Genomic DNA, 14764 nt, shown 5'->3' with positions numbered 1-14764 from the left:
GTCAGACCCTTGCCCGCACCACATCTTCAACAAGGCCAGCACCGCCATCGCACCCCATCTCCGGAAGGCCATCAAGACAGCCACCTTCCCAGAGAGCTGGAAGCACGCCAAGATCAACGCCCTACTCAAGAAACCCAAGGCAGACCCCAAAGATCTCAAGAACTTCCAGCCCATCTTCCTGCTCCCGTTCCCAGTGAAGGTCATCGAGAAGGCCGTCAACAAACAACTGACCCGCTACCTCTAGGAAAACAGCATCCTGGACCTGTCCCAGTGCTGGTTCCGCAGCAACCACAGCACCGAAACCACCCTCATTGCCGCCACCGATGACATCAGGACCCTGCTAGACAATGGAGAGACTGTGGCCCTCATCCTCCTGAACCTGTCAGCCGCCTTCGACACAGTCTGCCACCGCACACTATGCACATGCCTCCACGACTCCGGGATCCAAGAGAAGGCCCTGGACTGGACCACCTCCTTCCTTTCTGGCGGAACACAGAGCGTCCGCCTCCCCCTTCTGCTCCGAAGCCACCAAGATCATCTGCGGCATACCCAGGGCTCATCCCTCAGCCCAACACTGTTCAACATCTACATGGCACCGCTCTCCCACGTCACCCGACTGCACAACCTCAACATCATCTCTTACTCCGATGACACCCAGCTGATCCTCTCCCTCACCAAGGACCCCCATACTGCCAAAACCAACCTCCACAAAGGAATGAAGGCTGTCGCCGAATGGATGAGGAACAGCCAGCTGAAGCTGAACTCAGACAAGATGGAGGTCCTCATCCTCGGATCCACCCCCTCGGCCTGCGATGGCTCCTAGTGGCCAACCGCACTGGGAACAGCTCCAACACCCACTGACCACGCACGCAACCTAGGGGTCATCCTCGACTCCACCCTCTCCATAACTAAGCAGGTCAACGCCGTCTCCTCCTTCTGCTTCAACATCCTCTGCATGCTCCGCAAGATCTACAAGTGGATCCCCACTGAAATGAGAAGAACGGTCACCCTGGCCCTCGTCAGCAGCAGGTTGGACTACGGAAATGCCCTCTACGCAGGAGCCTCGGTCAAACTCCTGAATCGGCTTCAACGCATCCAGAACGCCTCTGCACGCCTGATCCTCGACATCCCTCGCCATAGCCACATCACAACCCACCTGAGAGACCTGCACTGGCTCCCCGTCAACAAGAGGATAACCTTCAAGCTCCTCACCCACGCACACAAGGCACTCTGTTGGAAAACCACTCCCACACTAGAAGGGGTGGTGGTGGTCTCCCGGACACACTGTGGTAGCTTGGCTCGAGTGGTCAGGAATCAGGCTCCGTGCTAAGCATACAACATACCCAAACAATAACCATGCGTGCATCCGTTCCAAAAACGACTCTACACCGTAAAAATTATGAAAATAACTTTCTTTATCTGCTTTTTCTCTTAGTTGCTGATTGGAGAAAATAAATAACAATCACAATATACAAACTTTTTAGAAAGTGCAGGACAAATAAATACTGGCTTAATGATTCAATAAATAGGGGTGATCATAAATACTGAAGGCATAAATAAAAGTGCAATACAGACAGGCAATTAAATATTCTGAGGCAATAAATACTGTAACCAATAAATATTGTGCATCAATAAATACTGTGGACCAATAAATACAGTGGAACAATAAATAGGTTAAATACAATAAATACAGTGCCCCTAATAAATACTTAAAAGCTGACAGTGACACTCATGGATTCAGATCACTTTTGAATTCCTAAGGGCTGATTTGGCCCAGGCACAGCTTGTGGGGATGTGGAAGGCTTGGGGGTGTCTACTCCCTGGCTTGGTCATGGCTGAGGCCTAAACTGAGGTAGATAAAGGGGGAAAATACCAGAGACCTGGCTCTCTCTCTCCACACAACTTCTCTAGATTAGTCCCAGTTCACCCCTGGCACAGTCAGGTTGGTTCCAGCACCTCCCTAGCCCCTTAGAGCAGTCTCTCAGGTCTCCACAGGGCCTTAGGCGCCCTCTACTCCACTTACTGCCCTTTTTCTGATGCTCCGACGCCGCTGGAGTCGTATCGATGCCGTGAGGCGGTTCCGGTTCGATGTCGGCGGCCTCGGCACAATGTCAGTTCTTTGACGACGCCGGCAGGCGGATCCGGTCTCGATGTCAGCGGCCTCGGTTCGATCTCGACCTCCGATTCGATGGCGTCGGGCAGTCTTACTCGATGTCGACTTCGGGCGGCTCCGGTCCGATGGCGACCTCGGCTTCGATGACGTCGGCCGGCCTTGCCTCGATGTCGACTTCCGGCGGCTCCGGAGTGCGATCCTCACTCCCGACCTCCGGTGCTCCTCACAGGTTTCCGGCGAGTCCGGAGTGCGACCTCCACTCCCGACCTCCGGCACGATTCTCACAGGTTCCGGCGACTCCGGAGTGCGATCCTCACTCCCGACCTCCGTTACCCTTCACCTCGGTCTCCGACGACTCCGGAGGGCGGCCTTCACTCCTCCGATGACGCCGCTCACTCGACCTCGGGTGACTTCCTCCTCGACCTCTGGTATTCCTCACGACCTCTGACGGCGCCCTCTCTCGACCTCTGGCGGCTCCGGGTACGACGTCTGCTTTTCCAGTCAGCGCCGCTTCTCCACCTCGGGCTCCAGGTCTTAGGCTACTCGACGTCGGACTTCAGGGAAACCAGCTTCCAGGTCAGGATCTTGCTGTTCTCTTGTCTCTAAGGCCTGTTCCTGCTGTCCAGGTCCTCAGGATGGTTTTTCTGACTTCTTCCCACACAGGGCTCTAGGCTGGGCTCCGTCAGTAGGGACTAGTATCAAGGGTGGGTTTATGGACCCCACTCCAGGCACAAGTTTCCACCCCTGCTGCTTCACTCCTTCCTCCTTCACGTTTTTGCTGCTCACTCCTCACCAGTCAGGTGCCAACTGCCAGCTCCAACTGCCAACTCTCTGTCTTAGCTTCCCAACATTCTAAACCGCCTCCAACTGTCACAGGGTTCTGGAATGTTCTGGAAGGTGCTAGCAGGTTCCAGTGGAGGCTGGTGATGTCACAGGTGGCCACCATTTTGTGCTTCAGGCCCTCAGACAGAAGTTTCAGGGGTAGGTAAAATGGCTCCCTGAATCTGCAGCAACACTAAAAAGTCTGGTGGTTCCCAAAAAGGAAAAATTCAAACAGGGTTTGAGGCAAAAGTGGGACAAAATAAATAATGATGAGGAGGGACCACCCAAAGGGCTGACAGGTCTAACACGCGTCCCCCCCAGCTGAAAGTGGGGAGAGCTACCCAACCCCTTGGGAGTTCTCATCACTAAGGCGGAAATACCTTGAGAGACCGTCTGCATTGGCGTGGTCCACTCCAGGCCGATGTTCCACCTGAAAGTCCATCCCCTGTAGGGAAATAGACCACCTCAACAACTTGGGATTCTCCCCCTTCATTTGCATCAGCCAACGAAGGGGTCTGTGGTCGGTCTGAACCAGGAAGTGCGAGCCAAACAGGTATGGCCGCAACTTCTTCAGAGCCCATACCACTGCAAAGGCTTCACGCTCTATTGCACTCCACTTCTGTTCCCTGGGAAGTAGTCTCCGGGATAGGAAGACCACGGGTTGATCCAGACCCTCTTCGTTGAGCTGCGATAACACTGCCCCAATGCCATGTTCTGATGCATCTGTCTGGACAATGAACTCCTTGGAAAAGTCTGGGGCCCTTAAGACCGGGGCCTCGCACATGGCTTTCTTCAATCTCTCAAAGGCTTGCTGACAAGCCTCCGTCCAGACTACCCGTCGAGGTTGTTTCTTGGACGTGAGCTCCGTGAGGGGGGCTACGATGGTACCGTACCCCTTCACGAAGCGGCGGTAGTATCCCGTGAGGCCCAAAAATGCTCGGACCTCAGTCTGTGTCTTGGGGGGTTCCCAGGCCATGATGGCCTCGATCTTCGCCTGGAGGGGTTGCACCGCTCCCCTACCCACCAAGTGTCCAAGGTACACTACCGACCCCTGCCCGATCTGGCACTTGCTGGCCTTGATCGTCAATCCAGCTTGTCTCAGGGCCTGGAGAACAGCTTGCAGGTGACGCAAGTGATCCTCCCAGCTGTTACTGAAGACGGCTATGTCATCCAGATAAGCAGCAGAGAAACTCTCCATTCCGGTGAGGATCTGGTTTACCAGGCGTTGAAACGTGGCAGGTGCGTTCTTGAGCCCAAAGGGCATCACACAGAACTGGTAGTGGCCATTGGGCGTGGAGAAGGCTGACCTTTCCCTTGCTCCATCAGTCAAAGAGATCTGCCAGTACCCTGAAGTAAGGTCAAAGGTACTTAGATATTGGGCAGCTCCCAGCCGGTCAATCAATTCATCCGCCCTAGGGATCGGATGAGCATCAGTTTTGGTCACTGAATTCAGTCCCCGATAGTCCACACAGAACCTCAGTTCTGGTTGGGCACCCGGTGGTGCAGCTTTTGGTACTAACACCACCGGACTGGACCAGGGGCTGCTAGAAGGTTCGACCACTCCTAGCTCCAGCATCTTAGTGACTTCACTGTGAATGCTGGCCTTCACCTTGTCCGACATCCGGTAGATCTTGGACTTCACAGGTGGGCTGTCTCCTGTGTCCACGTCATGGACGCACAGGTGAGTCCTACCTGGGACAAGGGAGAACAACGAGGAGTACTGCCCCAGGACCTGGCGACAGTCCTCCTGCTGTTCAGGAGTTAGAGATGGGGAGAGAATCACTCCCTCCACCGACCCATCCTTCTCTTGAGACGCAAACAGATCAGGGAGAGGCTCGCTTTCCACGTCCTCTCCTCCGTCAGTCACCATCATCAAGATGACTTCGGGCCTCTCGTGGTGGGGTTTGAGGCGGTTGGCATGCAGCACCCGCAGGGGCTGACGAGGGGTCTTCAGGTCCACCAAGTAGGTAGCCTTACCCTTCTTCTCCAACACCTCAAAGGGTCCTGACCAGCGATCCTGGAGGGCACTAAGCTCTCCCGGTTCGATCACCCACACCTTCCGGACAGGCTCCAACTCCACCGGGTGAGCATTGTGGTCATACCACGCCTTCATCACTGCTTGGCTGGCTTCCAAGTTGTCAGAAGCTTGCTTCCACAACTTAGCCATTTGGCTCCGGAAGGCCAGCATGTAGCTCACCACATCCTGGGGAAGCTTTCTGGGAGTTCTTTCCCATCCGTCTCTCACCAGGTTGAGAGGTCCACGTACAGGGTGCCCATACAGAAGCTCGAAGGGGCTGAAGCCCACTCCCTTCTGTGGCACTTCCCTGTAGGAAAAAAGTAAACAGGGTAGGAGGACGTCCCATTTCCTCCGCAGGCTTTCAGGCAGACTTCTGATCATGCCCTTCAAGGTTTTGTTAAACCTTTCCACCAGACCATTTGTCTGGGGGTGGTAAGGAGTGGTGAACCGGTATGTCACTCCACACTCCTTCCACATTGCCCGCATATACGCTGACATGAAGTTGGTCCCCCTGTCGGACACAACTTCCTTGGGAAAACCCACTCGGGTAAAGATTCCCATCAGGGCCCTTGCCACAACAGGTGCTGTTATGGTCCTCAGAGGTATTGCCTCTGGGTACCGTGTGGCATGATCCACCAGAACCAGGATAAACCTGTGACCAGCTGTAGTTGGCGGATCTAATGGACCCACAATGTCGATGCCCACCCTTTCAAAGGGGGTGCTAACGACAGGAAGTGGTTCCAGGGGAGCTTTCAGCTTCACCCCTGTTTTCCCACTGGCTTGGCAAGACACACATGTCCGGCAGTAGGTATCGGACGACACTTTCATCTGAGGCCAATAAAAGTGTGGGACAAGACGGGCGAAGGTCTTGTCTTGCCCCAAGTGTCCTGCCAATGGTATCTCGTGAGCCAACTCCAGAAGGAAGGCTCGATAACGTTGAGGGACTACCAAGGCTCGTGACGATCCGTGTAGGGGTGCCTTGGGTTCACTGTAGAGGAGGCCATCCTCCCAGTAAACACTGTAGTTCCCTTCAACGTTCCCTGCTGCCTGGGCTTCGGCCTGTCGCCTCAGCCCCTCAAGGGTAGGGCACTCCCTCTGGCCCTGGCAGAATTCCTCCCTGGACGGGCCTCCCTCCACGTGCCACTCTGCCGGGATGGGTAGGTCCTCCAGGTTGGTAACGTCCCCCACCGCAGACTCCTGGTCCACCACCTCCGGTGGCCTATCCGTCCTACGGGGTGGGGACGCCGAGGCAGGCTCCTCCTGTCCTCGGTTCTTCCCTTGACTGGCAGCTGGCTGGGCCTTTGTTCCAGGCTCCAGCCGAAATGAACTCCCTCTTCGGGTAGTCGTGGACCTTGTGCTAACACAGGCCCAGTCAGGTGTACCCAGCATCTCGGTGTGAGTCCGGTATTCCACCTCCTTCCAAGCGTTGTGCTCCATGTCATTCCCCAGCAGACAATCAACTGGCACGGCAGGGCTTACGGCAACTCGAAGTGAACCTGCAACCCCCCCCATTCAAAGGGAACCTCGGCCACTGGATAGTGGCCTGTTCTGCCGTCAGCCATCGCGGCTGGGTGGAGTACATCGGGAATTACCTGCTCTGGAGACACCAGTTGACTACGTACCATAGTCATACTGGCTCCTGTGTCTCTCAGAGCCTCCCCTCTTTGGCCGTTGATGGTGACCCACTGCCCATACTTTGCGGTATTTGCGGGCACCTGGATCTTAGGAACCATCTCCCGTTCTCCCAGGGACACTAAGGTGACACCCGCCCACTCCCTTCCCTTAGTTAAGGGCATTTCCTCCCCGAGCACTACACTAGCTACTCCGGGGGTCTTTCCTCCAGTGGGAGGGGGTGGTCGTTTCAAGCACTTCGGATCTCCTTTATAGTGTCCAACGCCACCGCACTCATAGCAATGGACAACCCTTGGCTGCTGACTCTGGCCAGGATTAGGGTTTCTGGGCGGGTTAGCCTTAGGGGTGAATCCTGTTCCCTTCCCTTGGAAGTTATTTTGGGGGCCTTTGGAGAACTCCTTTTTCTTTTCCCCTCCCTCTTTCTTCTGGGGGGCGCCCTGTCCGGCCTTTTGAGTATCCCCTCCAGTCCCTCTTGTGGACACCCGGGTACTAGCCCAAATGTCCGCCTCCTCAGCAAGCTTCCGGGGACTGGTCAGCTTGCTATCCACCAGGTGTTGCCGCAGTTCAGGGAAACATTTCTCGAGCAGGTGTTCCTTCAGTACCAGGTCAAACAACCCCTCGTAGTTCCTCACTTCACTGCCCTGAATCCAACCTTCAAATGCCTTCTTCGCATAGTCCAGGTATGGTTTAGGTTCCCTGGTGATCCCTTGGGTTTGGCTGCCACCATTAGGAACAGGTTGTGCCCCGATTCTCCAGATCTGAAGATCTATTTCTTTCAGTCGTAATTCATGGGCCATCCTCTGCTCCTCCTTCTCCTTTTCCAGCCTTGCTAAGTCCCATGTGAGCTGTCTTTTCTCCCTCCGGTCTGTTAGCTCCACTTCAGACAAGCCACCGCTAGAGGCACTGCTGCCCTTCCTAGAAATGGTTCTGGGCCCTGCTGACAGGTTCCCCACCTCAGGTTGGTACATCTCAGCCCCCTCGGGGTCAGGCTCTCCATCCCTGTCTTCCTCCTCAGCCTTGCTTTCTCGGCGTGCCTCCCCCCAAGCCCTTAAGCTGGTTTGGAGTGCACCCTTCTTTGCTCCTGGGGGACAGTACACCCCCTCCCGCTGGCAAAACTCCCTGAGTTGGGCCACAGTGTACGTTTCTAGATTTTCTAGTACAAACTCCATCTTGCCCACTCAGGTTAGAGGACAGGTTTTTGTGCAGTAACTATGCAGGGGGGTACCTTTAATAATACCTCCTCCCACCACCAGAGTAAATTTGGAAAAAACAAAAACCCACAATTAGGAAGGCCGCTCTTGAGAAAACTCCCGGTGTAGGCCTATGGACTACCCACAGTTATTGTTGAGTATGCGTAGGCACAGCTCTATCCCACCACTGAACACCAATTTATGTTGGAAAACCACTCCCACACTAGAAGGGGTGGTGGTGGTCTCCCGGACACACTGTGGTAGCTTGGCTCGAGTGGTCAGGAATCAGGCTCCGTGCTAAGCATACAACATACCCAAACAATAACCATGCGTGCATCCGTTCCAAAAACGACTCTACACCGTAAAAATTATGAAAATAACTTTCTTTATCTGCTTTTTCTCTTAGTTGCTGATTGGAGAAAATAAATAACAATCACAATATACAAACTTTTTAGAAAGTGCAGGACAAATAAATACTGGCTTAATGATTCAATAAATAGGGGTGATCATAAATACTGAAGGCATAAATAAAAGTGCAATACAGACAGGCAATTAAATATTCTGAGGCAATAAATACTGTAACCAATAAATATTGTGCATCAATAAATACTGTGGACCAATAAATACAGTGGAACAATAAATAGGTTAAATACAATAAATACAGTGCCCCTAATAAATACTTAAAAGCTGACAGTGACACTCATGGATTCAGATCACTTTTGAATTCCTAAGGGCTGATTTGGCCCAGGCACAGCTTGTGGGGATGTGGAAGGCTTGGGGGTGTCTACTCCCTGGCTTGGTCAAGGCTGAGGCCTAAACTGAGGTAGATAAAGGGGGAAAATACCAGAGACCTGGCTCTCTCTCTCCACACAACTTCTCTAGATTAGTCCCAGTTCACCCCTGGCACAGTCAGGTTGGTTCCAGCACCTCCCTAGCCCCTTAGAGCAGTCTCTCAGGTCTCCACAGGGCCTTAGGCGCCCTCTACTCCACTTACTGCCCTTTTTCTGATGCTCCGACGCCGCTGGAGTCGTATCGATGCCGTGAGGCGGTTCCGGTTCGATGTCGGCGGCCTCGGCACAATGTCAGTTCTTTGACGACGCCGGCAGGCGGATCCGGTCTCGATGTCAGCGGCCTCGGTTCGATCTCGACCTCCGATTCGATGGCGTCGGGCAGTCTTACTCGATGTCGACTTCGGGCGGCTCCGGTCCGATGGCGACCTCGGCTTCGATGACGTCGGCCGGCCTTGCCTCGATGTCGACTTCCGGCGGCTCCGGAGTGCGATCCTCACTCCCGACCTCCGGTGCTCCTCACAGGTTTCCGGCGAGTCCGGAGTGCGACCTCCACTCCCGACCTCCGGCACGATTCTCACAGGTTCCGGCGACTCCGGAGTGCGATCCTCACTCCCGACCTCCGTTACCCTTCACCTCGGTCTCCGACGACTCCGGAGGGCGGCCTTCACTCCTCCGATGACGCCGCTCACTCGACCTCGGGTGACTTCCTCCTCGACCTCTGGTATTCCTCACGACCTCTGACGGCGCCCTCTCTCGACCTCTGGCGGCTCCGGGTACGACGTCTGCTTTTCCAGTCAGCGCCGCTTCTCCACCTCGGGCTCCAGGTCTTAGGCTACTCGACGTCGGACTTCAGGGAAACCAGCTTCCAGGTCAGGATCTTGCTGTTCTCTTGTCTCTAAGGCCTGTTCCTGCTGTCCAGGTCCTCAGGATGGTTTTTCTGACTTCTTCCCACACAGGGCTCTAGGCTGGGATCCGTCAGTAGGGACTAGTATCAAGGGTGGGTTTATGGACCCCACTCCAGGCACAAGTTTCCACCCCTGCTGCTTCACTCCTTCCTCCTTCACGTTTTTGCTGCTCACTCCTCACCAGTCAGGTGCCAACTGCCAGCTCCAACTGCCAACTCTCTGTCTTAGCTTCCCAACATTCTAAACCGCCTCCAACTGTCACAGGGTTCTGGAATGTTCTGGAAGGTGCTAGCAGGTTCCAGTGGATGCTGGTGATGTCACAGGTGGCCACCATTTTGTGCTTCAGGCCCTCAGACAGAAGTTTCAGGGGTAGGTAAAATGGCTCCCTGAATCTGCAGCAACACTAAAAAGTCTGGTGGTTCCCAAAAAGGAAAAATTCAAACAGGGTTTGAGGCAAAAGTGGGACAAAATAAATAATGATGAGGAGGGACCACCCAAAGGGCTGACAGGTCTAACACACTCCATGACACCGGACCAGCTTACCTCAACAAGCGACTCAGCTTCTACACCCCCATTCACCAGCTCCACCCTGCCGACCTCGCCCTTGCCACATCCAAAGAGCAACCTCCGGCGGCAGATCGTTCTCCCACCTCGCCGCCAAGACCTGGAACACCTTCCCCACCCACCTATGGCAGACCCAAGACCTGCTGACCTTCAGAAGACTCCTCAAGACCTGGCTTTTCGAGCAGAAGCAAAATTCCCCACCCCCCAGCGCCTTGAGACCCTCACGGGTAAGTAGTGCACTTTATAAATGCTATGATTGATTGATTGATTGATTGATTGATACATTATTATTTGACCGTGACGGCTTCTGCACACAGTGTTCAGACTAAGGTCGCTGTGTGAGTCTAGGAATATGAAAAACAAACCGTTCTCATGTGAAGAAAAAGCAAGCAAGCAGTTTTACTTATAATAACAGCTACCTGTAGTATTGTGCGCAAAAAGCTGCAAAGTGGCAAGATGGAGTTAACATCTAAAAACGCTTATGCTAACATAGCAATGTGTGCAGGCAAAACCCTGTCCTCACTACAAAACATGATGATGGGCGTATTTGGAACCTTGGTAGAATTTCCCTCGTACGCTCATCTGTTTCTTCTGATTCTCATTCTCAACCCAACTCCTCCAAGTGTATTTCTCCTCTGCGCAGGAGTGCTCGCAAATCTGCAACTCCTGTAAGACTACATGATTACGTTTGCAACTGATAATATCAGTCTTTGTTCATATGCTTGTGTTTGGGGGAAGGTGTGTGGTATTCACCATGTTACTGCTTTACATGTATATGTTGTTCTTGATGTATTCATTGTGTTGATCTCTTGGAGGAAGCTCTAGAATGTAGAATGTACTGGGTGCCTAGCTACCAAGTCCTCCAGTGTCAGTTACGGCTGTGTGTCCTGTGGGTAGGACGCTTCTACTATAAGTTCCTGAAATAAAGAAGAACCTCCTTACTACATCCTGCTATCAATTGTATCATTTTCACATCCAGCTTAATATAGGGAGGATTATGATCACTCATGTAATTGCTGGCAATTATGAAATCATAGAGATAGGGGGATAATTCATGTAACAAGAGAATATAATCTATGTTGCTACCTGTTGGACTCCCTGTAAAAGTAGGAACACAAGAATTTTTAAAACCACACACAAATCTAGGAAAAATTAGATTGGATCTCAAAACAAGGTCATTAGGGCCAGAATGTGAAAAGTGTGTTATATCTACAAATTGACCATCACTATAACCACAAACCATAGCATCTGCGAACCTGCATAAATCTTTCTAAAATCACCAACCAAAATAATATAGACTGTACGTTTAACAGTTTCAAAGAAATCCATTAAAAAAGCATCTAGCGGATCAATGATGTTCCTGGAGGACTGGTTACAAATATTATAACAAAAAATTAGTTAATAAAATGTCGAAATTGCCTGCAAATGACAAAAGGGTAAAAAGAAAATAAGAAGACCACCAGCATTTAGTGATGGTAACATCAGTGACTGTAACAGAAAGAAACGTGGCCAGCCTCCTGCTAGCTCTGCCCGCCTTGGAAGGGCAAGGCAGGTTGGAAAAGATCCTGATAACCGTTTATATTAAAATCTGACTGCGACCAGGTTTCTTAGCATGATATGATGTCATGGCTGTTCATGAAATTTATACAATCTGGATTCGTAATATTTTTACTTGCTTCAGCAATGTTCCATGAAACTCTGCTAATAACCCGCCGCTTAGACTTTTTCTTAGACACCTTCAAATAACAATTTCCAAGCTGTGCCGAAGCCGAGTTCCCAGTGTCATGTACAACTAGTTGATTTTGGGGATCCATGTAATAAAGTTGACTCTAAAGAGAATCTACTCCCTTATTCGTTTGATCAAGGAAAGATTCTAGCATCAAAGGTGGAACAACAGCATTTCCGAACAAAGCACATGGGAACCTACAACGTTAGTCTATTTCTTCAAGAGTAGTCAAGGGTTCAAAATAATTTCCAGTGGGAATATTGTACTTATTGCTAGGCAGTATTAGGTGATCTTTAACAACTACTGGATCTGGACACAATAGATGGTCTATAAAAGTAGGCTAAAGGCAAAGCCTGGATTCTACTAGAGGTTTAAAGTTGTTTCCCCAGCAAAGCTACAAAGGACTCTGCAACTCGCGAAGATCTGAACTTAACAATCACACAATCCCCCGGAGGCTCCTTTCTGCTGGATCTATCCATTAACATTTCAGAGAATAAATCCTCCATCCACCCCCCATAGCTGATAAATAGTATTGTTCTTTAAACTCTGAAAATCCTCTTGTGCTTGAGGTGCAAGAGTGGGGACATTTTTTAATACTAAAACATAAGGAGTGTACTCAGGGGGAGTTGTGGAAAGGTGTGAATATTTCCGAAAAATCTTGGAAGTACACTAGATAAGCCATTTTTAATAGGCTCAGCCCAGCCCATGTTTGATGACGACCCACTTTCAGACTGGATCTTTCTTGAGCTGTCTAACCGAGCAGGCAAAGAACTCGGTGTCAGAGAGCAGGGACCAGAAAATGTTTGTTTTTTTAACTACATTTGAGGTTTGCAAGGGATTCTGGATAACAGAACTGGGGAGAGGCACAAAGTCACCCCATCCCAGATTCCCCTTGGTGCCTAGTTTTAAAAAATATAGAGGTTTGCTAGGTTTCCCTAGGTGCCGGTTGTGCTAGGCCCTAAAATCCACAGGTAGGCACATTGCGACAAAAAAGTAAGTGCCTAGTGGGCTTTATGCCACCCTGGGCGGGTAATGGGCGGCTGCCCCGATATACCTCCAAGGGGGTAAGAGAGACTGTGGCTATTTTTGGGGGGGTGGGGGCATTAGTATGCCCATTTTGGAACGCCCCCACGTATAAAACAGCCACCATAATCGCTGGCTCGTAGTGGGCTCTCTTCCGCCCCTCAGGGGGCAGATCAGAGGATACAGCCCCCATTTGCCTCCTGGGGGGCAGAAAAACTGTGGCATTTTTTGGGTGGGGGCATTGGCCCCCACCCCTAAATTTTGAAAAATAAATATGCTGCTGCCTGCTGCCATCTTGCCTGGATGAGAAAGACTTGACATGCATCTTTTGGAGTGACAAGGGCTAGTTGACTGGCCTCTTGATCTGAAGCCGCAGGGATATGACAGTTCTCCAGCAGCCTTGCATCTGCACCTGGACTGACACATCTCTCTGTGCAAGGCAACCCGAGCAGAAGTGACTCCTCTGCTACTGTGTGGATTGGACCTATCGCAAGGACTCACATTGCTGCCACAACCTGCATACCGTTCAGCACCACCACTGCTAGAATCATCCTTGGCACGGCCCCAAGCATCTCTCATTGTTGGCAGCCACGATGACAGCAGACTCCACATCACCCTGACCCACCGACGCATCCTTGGCACGGAATTCAGATCGCAAGCCCTGTCGACCAAATCATCGATGCAACAGGACCTTGCACCCCAGCCTCGCGCATCTCGGACCCGATGCTTCGCCTTGACTGCGTGATGCATCTTTGTTGTGGATCCATTCGTCGCCCCATTCACAAGCTGGTGCAAACAGCCGATATCACCAGTTTTCCGGTGAAAGCATCCTCAAAAAACATCGCCACAGATGACCCCTGCAACTATCTCTAATGAGATGTAGAGTAGGCGTCCCAGAGGAAAAATCAGCGACCACACCTCAACATTCTCAATGGCCAGCCTGATCTGCGCTAAGATCACAAAACAGGCGATAAGGTGCGTTAGCAGCAGGAAATTAACACCTGCTCTGACCTGGTGCAAAGTCGGACTACAACCGGCACCAGAAAAGGGAGCCCAGACCATAGCCACACCTGAAGAACAACAGATGCCATGGATCCACTGATCACGCAGCTTGGAGCCCCAACAGGGCCACAACACCCACCGCCACCCATCCCAGGGCCACCACCCCGGGACCCCACCCCGGGCACCCCCCACCCGGACCAAGAGACTGCACATCAATGGCATGAAATCATGAACAAAATCATCTGCCTGATGCCGCAGAATCACAACAACTAACAGTCATGTGAGTACAGAAAAAGAAGAATGAATCTTTCACCATTGAAAGTCCAAACAAAATATCACAATCAAATTTCTCTTCAAACAACTATTTGGAACAGTGATGGCGGGTCATCCCTGGACAATCTGTACGTGACAGCCTGTAAGGCAATATCCAAGATAAGAAGGTGTGTCAGGCACTCATCAAAGGACAGAGAGAGAGAGCAAAATAGAGAGAGAGAGAGCGAGAGAGAGAGAGAGACTGAACAAGGATCCCAAGGACAATCAGGCCCTTGGCTCATACATGCCAACTGTTGTGTGTGTTTCGCAATTGGTGTACCCTAAATCTAAGGCCTGACAACGATTTCAGCGTGAAGGCCACATCACATATCAGAAATGCAAGCAGTAGTCAGACTAAAATTAGGCATGAAAGCTCCTTTGTCTCAATACATAAGGCGGAAGGACATCCGAACCGCCGACCTTCGTCTCCGTTGCGCCCGGCACCCCCTGAGTGAGATGCCATACTAGACTCCTACTACTCACACACCACGAACTGCACTAATGAAAGAACAACATGTCCTCACCCCACACACACTTGTCCCTGCTCGAGATACACCTGCATGGCATGCCCTCAATACATTGCCAAAAATAACAACCCATACGTCCAAACGTTGAACACACATAAGACTCATTTCTCCGAGCTGTGACATATCGTCCACAGAACTGC

This window comes from Triturus cristatus, chromosome 10, assembly GCF_964204655.1.
Source record: "Triturus cristatus chromosome 10, aTriCri1.1, whole genome shotgun sequence".
Lineage (NCBI taxonomy): Eukaryota > Metazoa > Chordata > Amphibia > Caudata > Salamandridae > Triturus > Triturus cristatus.
Note: the sequence above shows the minus strand (reverse complement) of the source record.